General features: G+C 47.9%; 1 long non-coding RNA gene across 1 annotated transcript; it reads right to left on the bottom strand.

Moving 5' to 3' along the window:
- Positions 1-2,394: 2,394 nt before the first annotated feature.
- Positions 2,395-8,667, bottom strand: LOC142071207 (uncharacterized). The gene is made up of 2 exons (XR_012667252.1): positions 7,797-8,667; positions 2,395-4,890 (listed from the first exon to the last, which is right to left on the bottom strand). It is a non-coding gene; the product is annotated as an uncharacterized LOC142071207 (long non-coding RNA).
- Positions 8,668-9,335: the final 668 nt, after the last annotated feature.

Genomic DNA, 9,335 nt, shown 5'->3' with positions numbered 1-9,335 from the left:
TGTTGCTTAACTTTAAGCATGTGCATAGTCCCATGTGTTTTGAGTTAAGCACAGGCATAAATTGCTGTAGGACCTGGGCCTACATGAGCTTTAGCAGGCTGTGTGAGCAGGGCTGGCCCCAGGTGTTTTGCCACCCAGGGAAGGAAATGTTTTTGGTGGCCCCTAAGTCAACCGGTCAAGGAAAATACCCCTGACTGAGTGATGTGGTGCTGCCACACCCTGCAGATGATAATTTGGTAACCCTGCAAGTTGCCACCTGGGGCAATCCCCTTTTTCTTGCCGCTAAGACTGTCTCTCCATGTGAGCTTCAGTAAGAGAGAAGGAGGATGATCTTGTGATTAAGTTTCTGGATTGAGAGCAAGAGCTCTGGGTTCCTATCACTGCCACAAGCTTTCTGTGCTAAAGACTTAATTTCCCTTTGCTTCAGCTTGGAATGTATTGGAGACAATTTTTTATTTCAGAAGGTGGAGACAGCTACCGGGGAGAGGCTGTTCTAAATTTAATTTTGACAAATAGGGAGGAACTGGCTGAGAATTTAAAAGTGGAAGGCAGCCTGGGTGAAAGTGATCATGAAGTGATAGAGAGTTCATGATTCTAAGGAATGGTAGGAGGGAGAACAACAAAATAAAGACAATGGATTTCAAGAAGGGTGATTTTAGCAAACTCAGGGAGTTGGTAGGTAAGATCCCATGGGAAGCAAGTCTAAGGGGAAAAACAATAGAAGACAGTTGGCAGTTTTTCAAAGAGACATTATTAAGGGCACAAGAGCAAACTATCCCACTGCGTAGGAAAGATAGGAAGTATGGCAAGAGACCATCCTGCTTAACCAGGAGATCTTCAATGATCTAAAAATCAAAAAAGAGTCCTACAAAAAGTGGAAACTAGGTCAAATTACAAAGGATGAATATAAACAACTAACACAAGTATGTAGGGACAAAATTAGAAAGGCCAAGGCACAAAACGAGATCAAACTAGCCAGAGACTAGGGTAACAAGAAAACATTCTACAAATACATTAGAAGCAAGAGGAAGACCAAGGACAGGGTAGGCCCATTATTCAATGAGGGGGGAAAATAATAATAGATAATGTGCAAATGGCAGAAGTGCTTAATGACTTCTTTGTTTCAGTTTTTACCAAGAATGTTGGTGGTGATTGGACATCTAACGTAGTGATTGCCAGTGAAAATGAGGTAGGATCAGAAGAGGCTAAAATAGGGAAAGAACAAGTTAAAAATTACTTGGACAAATTAGATGTCTTCAAGTCACCAGGGCCTGATGAAAGGCATCCTAGAATACTCAAGGAGTTGACTGAGGAGATATCTGAGTCATTAGCGATTATCTTTGAGAAGTCATGGAAGACAGGAGAGATTCCAGAAGACTGGAAAAGGGCAAATATAGTGCCCACCTATAAAAAGGGAAATAAGGACAACCCAGGGAATTACAGACTAGTCAGCTTAACTTCTGTACCCGGAAAGATAATGGAGCAAATAATTAAGCAATCAATTTGCAAACCTCTAGAAGATAATAAAGTGATAAGTAACAGTCAGCATGGATTTCTCAAAAACAAATTGTGACAAACCAACCTGATAGCTTTCTTTGACAGGGTAACGAGCCTTGTGGATACGGGGAAAGTGGTAGATGTGGTATATCTTGATTTTAGTGAAGCTTTTGATACTGTCCTGCATGACTTCATAAATAAACTAGGGAAATGCAACCTAGGTGGAGCTACTTTAAGGTTGGTGCAAAACTGGTTGGAAAACCATTCCCAGAGAGTAGTTATCAGTGGCTCACAGTCATGCTGGAAGGGCATAACGAGTGGGGTCCTGCAGGGATCAGTTCTGGGTCCAGTTCTGTTCAATATCTTCATCAATTATTTAGATAATGGCATACAGAGTATACTTATAAAGTTTGTGGCCGATACCAAGCTGGGAGGGTTTGCAAGTGCTTTGGAGGATAGGATTAAAATGATCTGGACAAACTGGAGAAATGGACTGAAGTAAATAGGATGAAATTCAATAAGGAAAAATGCAAAGTACTCCACTTAGGAAGGAACAATCAGTTGCACACGTACAAAATGGGAAATGACTGCCTAGAAAGGAGTACTGCGGAAAGGGATCTGGGGGTCATTGTGGACCACAAGCGAAATAAGAGTCAACAGTGTAACGCTGTTGCAAAAAAAGCAAGCATCATTGTGGGATGTATCAGCAGGAGTGTTGTAAGCAAGACACGAGAAGTAATTCTTCCACTCTGATTAGGCCTCAACTGGAGTATTGTGTCCAGCTCTGGGCGCCACATTTCAGGAAAGATGTTGTTGCCGGCACCCAGTGCCGAGAGGCTGAACAACAGCTTGAGTGGTTCGTTACCCGGTGTGCTGCACCCAATAATCACAACGGGGTGGAGAAGCAGAAAAGTTTATTTGCAGCTGCAAAAAGGTACAGGGAGAATAAAATCTCAAATCCTGCACAACAGAGCAGGAAGTTACACAGGCTTTTATACATCCTTTTTCCCAGCATACTTATCCAATAGCAAGCTGCTCCAAGTATCCATATAGCCAGCCAATCCAGTTCCCAGCTAGTTCCCTGATTCTCTGTATCATTTGTTAAACTATACATAAAGCTGCTTTATTCAGCATTGTTCTTCCATATCTCCCCTGTTTGGCCTTGCTTAGTTTCAGGCAGTCTGACTCTGCAACATACTGTTGCAGATTCTCAGCATAACTGCTGTGTGTGCCTCCAGGCGGGGGGGCCAAGGACACTTGGGCCTAGCACGCAGAGCTGCTGCGAGTGCCTCCAGGCAGGAGGAGGGGGGCCAAGGACACCGGGGCCTAGTGCGAGGGGGCTTCATCGACACTCGTGGTCTTCCATCCCCTCGAGTTACCTAGTGGCCATGCCCCAGTGTTCCCAACAACTCCCCCCTTTGAGAACACTCAACAGCCTTGGCTCTGAGTTTTCTCACTTGGGCTACTTATTTCTTTACAATATGACTTTGCATAAGCACTTTGTGATAGCCCTGAAGAGAATAACTTATTAACTTTTGCAAAAGGGCCCTAACACATGATACTGCACAGCATAATACCAGTAATACAATCAATACAGTAAAGAAAAATTTCAATAGCAGGCTAAATAAACCACCAAGCCAAGACGACAAACCCCAGCCTGAAAACAAGGTTTGCAACCAATCGTTCTCTGGGGCAGTATAGGCAACCTGTGCTCCGGCTCGGGCATGGGCCTCAGCCTGTACCACCTTTTTATAGATCTCATAACTGCTATTATTTACATATACACAACATCGGGGCCCGATGAGGGCACAAACCCCTCCTTGGGATGCCAAGAGATAGTCCAAAGCCAGCCTGTTTTGGAGGGAAAACGTCCTGAGCTGCTGTACCTCTTTATTTAATGTTTTTACTGCTGACCCTAAATTACTAACCGAGTCCTCTAACTTTAAGGCCACTTTCTCAAGTACCATCTGCAGCCTTATAGTATAGCGGCCTATGCATGCCATGGCTGGCCCAGTAAACAGTGGCGCTATTCCCAGGACAGAGCACCCTACCAGCTTCTCGGTTGTGAGGGCATTTTTCATATTGCCCTCCAATGCCTTAGTCAGTCACCGCAGGGTTTTTTCTCGTGACTCAACAGAGGTGTCTCGGGCATTTCTAATCTTTCCTTTGGGCAGTGTGGCAGTTATGGAAAGATGAGGAACTTCATGAGCTATATAACAGCTACCTGTCCAGTTGGCTGGCAGCACCTTGTAAGCCTTTCGGCCACATACAAAATAGTGACCCTGTAGGGCCCAGTAAGGACTGTTTCTTAAGGGGATTTCTGGGATATTTAGGGCTGCTTTGGCTGTTTTTTTTAAAATAATTTATATGCCCCAAAGGGGGCATCCCATCCTCCTGATTGGGTACAAGTGGGGGCATTTCTAATTGTCCCGTTCAAATTACACTCGCCATAGGGACCACTACAAACCCACCATTGGCTTGCTACATTGGAGATATTAACTGGACGGCAAGTTACATTTCCAAACCCCTTTTTTGTGGTAAGATTATTTGTAAGTGTTTCCCTAAAAGGGGAGGAACCATTACACCCACACTGTTGGCCTCCCCTGTTGGTCTTTATCCAATACCCATCAGCCCACTGTGTAATAACACAGGAGCTCTTTCCCACAGGATGCCCATAGGGATCAGATTGGTTTCGGGTAAAACATAACACTCCCTCAGTGAGTACTGCAACTGAATACTCCTGGTCCTGATAGGTGGCTTGCTGTAAAGAGGTCTTGTTCCAGAACGGTGAGTTTGTTCTTTCCTGCTCTTTGGTGGTGGCTAATTCTGCTAGGGTCAAGGGCAGCATGTCAAGGGGCATTCCCGTCTTGGGGGATAGTGGAGTTGGAGCACATACTCAGCAATCAGTCTGGTTTGTTAAATTAGCAACATGGTGCGCAAGCAAAACAAAGGAGTTATGCTCCCGATATGCACAGTTTGGAAATACCAATACAGAGAATAACAATGTTACCCAATTAATTATCACCAAAGTCTTCCCAAGCCAGGGTCTCCAGTACCTGGGTGGGCCCATTTTAGCATTAAGGTGCCCGCTATTTGTGTCTTTTAAACAGTAGCTTTAGCCCGAGATCGTCACTAGATGAGGAGTCAGCAGGTTGGACGGTCCACTGTTCTGCTGACGAGGGGGCAGGTACTGCCTTCAGACGAGAGTGATGGATCCAGTTCTTGTGTCCCTCGATCTTTGCCGCTGTATGGGAGATCAGCAGGACGGTATAGGGTCCTTTCCACTTTTCCTGGAGAGGCTCGTCTTTCCAGGTGCGAACAAGCACAGAGTCACCGGGCTGTAAGGAGTGAACAGGAGAATCCAAGGGGAGAGGCTGGGAATCCTTGGTATGCCTGTGAAGAGACAAGAGAACAGCAGACAGGGAACACATATACTGTGACAAAAAAACATTACCCAACTCCCATTCCCCTGACAGAACCGGGGTGCCATTCATAGGCCATGCCCTTCCAAACATAATTTCAAAGGGACTGAGCCCTAATCTACCCTTTGGGAGAACGCGGATACGGAGTAGGACGAGGGGCAAAGCATCAGGCCATCGCAGTGAGGCTTCTTGGCACACTTTTGAGAGATGCCGTTTAAGGGTCTGATTGGTACGCTCCACTACACCACTGGCTTGCGGTCTCCAGGGCGTATGGAGTTTCCAGGGGACCTGTAAGGCATGTGAGATGCTTTGAATGATTTTTGACGTGAAGTGTGTCCCATTGTCAGATTCCATCCACAGGGGGAGTCCAAAGCGAGGAATGATCTCTTTAACAAACTTGAGGGCCACTGTTCTGGCAGTGCAGTTACAGCATGGGAAGGCTTCTGGCCATCCGCTGAACCGATCCACTATAACAAGGAGATATTTGAACCCTTGGGTCCGGGGAAACTCAGTAAAGTCTATTTGCCACACTTGTCCGGGGCCCGGAGTGGGTTCTAGGGCAGCTGGTGGCACAGGATGTCCCGGTCGGGGGTTATTCTTTTGGCAGACTAAGCAGTCCGCTTGTACCTGGGCAGCCAGGGGTCGGAGTCCGGAAGTGATAAAGTATTTTCCCATTAGCTGGATAAGTGCTTCCCTGCCAGCATGAGTGGTTTGATGTAGTTTCTGAAGCACTGGCCGGATTAGGCCCTTTGGTAAGAGGACCTTCCCTTCTGGGGAATGGAGCCATCCCTCCTTTTCCCGGAGACTGAGTTTGTCAGTTAGCTGTCTCTCCTCCGCAGAGTACTGAGGGGTTGGAAGTTTCCCTTTCTGATGGGATAAGGGCATGCATATGGGCGTTTTCAGCCTGAGGGGATGGCAGGGTGGCAGCATGCTTAGCCTCTCTGTCTGCCCGGGCGTTACCTCTGGCCACATCTTGATCCTCCCTTTGATGGGCTTTACAGTGTACCACCGCCACTTCCGAGGGGAGTTGTATGGCTTCTAGGAGCCGGAGGATTTGGGGCCCGTACTTGACTGGGGAGCCTTGGGCTGTCAGCATTCCCCTTTGCTTCCATAGGCCAGCATGAGCATGCAGCACACCAAAAGCATACTTTGAATCAGTAAAAATGTTGACCCGCTTTCCTTTTGACAGTTCAAGTGCACGGGTCAGGGCTATTAGTTCGGCAAGCTGGGCAGAGGTCCCAGCAGGCAAACCTTCAGCTTCCACAGTGTCATGGAGGGTCACAACAGCATAACCCGCCCTCCTTTGCCCATCTATTACAGTACTGCTACCATCAGTGTACCACTCATGATCTGCATTTGGGAGAGGTACATCCTTTAAATCCGGACGGCTGGAGTACTGGACATCTATGATCTCTAAACAGTCATGTTTCTGTTCCTCTGTTTCTGGCAAGAGAGTGGCTGGGTTAAGGGAGGGGCAAGGCTGTAGGGTGACTTCAGAGTTCTCTAACAGCTTAGCCTGGTACCGAGCAATCCGAGCCTGGGTGAGCCAAAGCCCTCCCTTTGCATCCAATAAGGCTCGGACCATATGGGGAGTATAGATTTGCATAACCCCTCCCAATGTTAGCTTCTCGGCTTCCTCAAGCAATAGGGCAGTAGCTGCGACCGCCCGTAAACATGCCGGCCAACCCTTTGCAACCTGATCCAATTGCTTAGAAAAATAAGCCACGGGACGTCTCCATGCTCCTAACAGCTGTGTAAGCACTCCTAGGGCCACCCTTTGTTCATGTACATACAACTGAAACGGCTTAGAGAGATCTGGCAGGCCCAGAGCCGGGGCTTCCATCAATTTTCTTTTCAGAATTTTAAATGCCCTGTCAGCCTCTGGGGTCCAATAGAAGGGGTCATGATCCGCTCCTTTTACACAGTCATACAGGGGTTTAGCCCACAGTTCAAACTCTGGGATCCATATCCTGCAAAAGCCTGCCATACCCAGAAATGCCCTGAGCCGCTTACGGTTACTTGGGGTAGGAACTTGACAGATAGCTTCCTTTCTTTCGCTTGAAAGCTGACACTCCCCTTGCCTTAGCTGTAACCTGATCCCTCTCCACCTCAGACAACAGGGTTCTCAGGAGGATATTACAGTCGTCTCAATCGGCTTGTGACTACTGAGGCACCCCTCAAAGACTGATATAAACCTGCTTGCGTTGGTTGAGAATTCCCCAGCCTGTGTTTTAAAAGCTGCTAAGTCTATTGGATTGAATGGCACATGGGTGTAAACTTGCATAGTGGTAGCCTGACGTCCATCTGCCCCTGGGCAAGCCACAACCGTCTCGGTAAGCAAAGGATAGAGTACCACCGAGGGGGCAATCTCTGTAACCCGAGGCATCCTACCCTTATACGGTGGGGGTGTGGGGGCCGAAGGGGACACCGGCTCTGCCATTACAGTGGGGGTGGGGGTCTGGGGACTAACATTAGCTGCTACCGAACCAGTCGGAGTCAGATTACAGCGCTGTAAAATATCTGGTCGAGTACATAAAGTCAGAAACAAATGCGCATACATATGTTCATTCCATTTACCCATTCACTGACAAAACAAAACTAATTGGAGGATCGTGTTGTAATTAATTGACCCTCCTGGTGGCCACCACTCCTGGTCCTCTAGTTGATATTGAGGCCAGTCAACTGTACAGAATCGTTTTAATTGGCTCTTAGTCATTGGATCCGCACCAAATACCTTCCAGTTTGCTAGAATGCACTCTAGGGGCGTACACCGTGCCCTAACCTCTGAGCTCTGTCCCTGTCCCATACCTACAGGGTAACTCTGGGCGTCCCCAGGTTCCAACAGAGCATATAATCCGGATTTTAAAAGGTTCCTACCTTATCCAAGGGTCCGGTTCTTCACCGTGGCCTGCAGCTGCTCCTCCCCCACGTCTAAGGGACCGGTTCTTCACCGCCGTCCACAACAGCTTCTCCACTATATGAGTGCGTTGCACCGTTGTGCCCTCTGGGGTCGATCAAATCGCGTCTCCTCCGAGGCCCCCGATGAACTCACCGGTGCGCGCTGGGCGTCGGTTCTCGCTGCAATCCTCGACCTCCAGGAGGGGTCCGGGCAAGGCTAAATTGCAGCCTCGTCGCCCACCCAGGGACGCCAAAAGCTGTTGCCGGCACCCAGTGCCGAGAGGCTGAACAACAGCTTGAGTGGTTCGTTACCCGGTGTGCTGCACCCAATAATCACAACGGGGTGGAGAAGCAGAAAAGTTTATTTGCAGCTGCAAAAAGGTACAGGGAGAATAAAATCTCAAATCCTGCACAACAGAGCAGGAAGTTACACAGGCTTTTATACATCCTTTTTCCCAGCATACTTATCCAATAGCAAGCTGCTCCAAGTATCCATATAGCCAGCCAATCCAGTTCCCAGCTAGTTCCCTGATTCTCTGTATCATTTGTTAAACTATACATAAAGCTGCTTTATTCAGCATTGTTCTTCCATATCTCCCCTGTTTGGCCTTGCTTAGTTTCAGGCAGTCTGACTCTGCAACATACTGTTGCAGATTCTCAGCATAACTGCTGTGTGTGCCTCCAGGCGGGGGGGCCAAGGACACTTGGGCCTAGCACGCAGAGCTGCTGCGAGTGCCTCCAGGCAGGAGGAGGGGGGCCAAGGACACCGGGGCCTAGTGCGAGGGGGCTTCATCGACACTCGTGGTCTTCCATCCCCTCGAGTTACCTAGTGGCCATGCCCCAGTGTTCCCAACAATGTGGACAAATTGGAGAGATTCCAGAGAAGAGCAACAAAAATTATTAAAAATCTAGAAAACATGGCCTATGAGTGAAGATTGAAATAACTGGGTTTGTTTAGTCTGGAAAAAAGTAAAGACTGAAAGGGGACATGATAATAGTTTTCAAGTATGTAGAAGGTTGTGACATGGAGGTGGTCACCTCTGGTGTTGCTGGCTGTTGGTCTGATTACTTGGGTTAGGGCCTGGAAGGGATTTTCCCCATATGATGAAACTGGCAAACTGCTGTGTGGGTTTTTTCGCCTTCAATTTGGCTGGTTGGAAGGAGGGGTAGTTATGATTTTTGCAACATGAGCAGGTGCCAGTGTGGTTGGTGGGTGAGGAATCTCCCAGTGATGGTCCTAAAACCTAGAGCACTTTTTGGGTAATGGTCCTGGGCACTGATGGGGGGGATGTCTCTGTCTCTGTCTGGCACAGCTTGCAGCTCATCTCATCTTTCCTCCTTCCTGTGAGGAGAGATCGAGACCCTAGCATCCAGTACAGAGGGGAGCTGGCCCTTCACACTCACCCTCAGATTTATAATACATGCCCATGATCCAGACCAGACATCAGCCAAAATAAGCCCGAAGAAGAGAGAGAAAAGAGAATGACAGGACAATCCCTGTGGCAGAAAGCCAAGCAG

The sequence above is a fragment of the Caretta caretta genome, chromosome 2 (assembly GCF_965140235.1).
Source record: "Caretta caretta isolate rCarCar2 chromosome 2, rCarCar1.hap1, whole genome shotgun sequence".
In the NCBI taxonomy this organism is placed as follows: domain Eukaryota; kingdom Metazoa; phylum Chordata; order Testudines; family Cheloniidae; genus Caretta; species Caretta caretta.
Note: the sequence above shows the minus strand (reverse complement) of the source record. Positions and strands in the feature narration are given on the sequence as shown.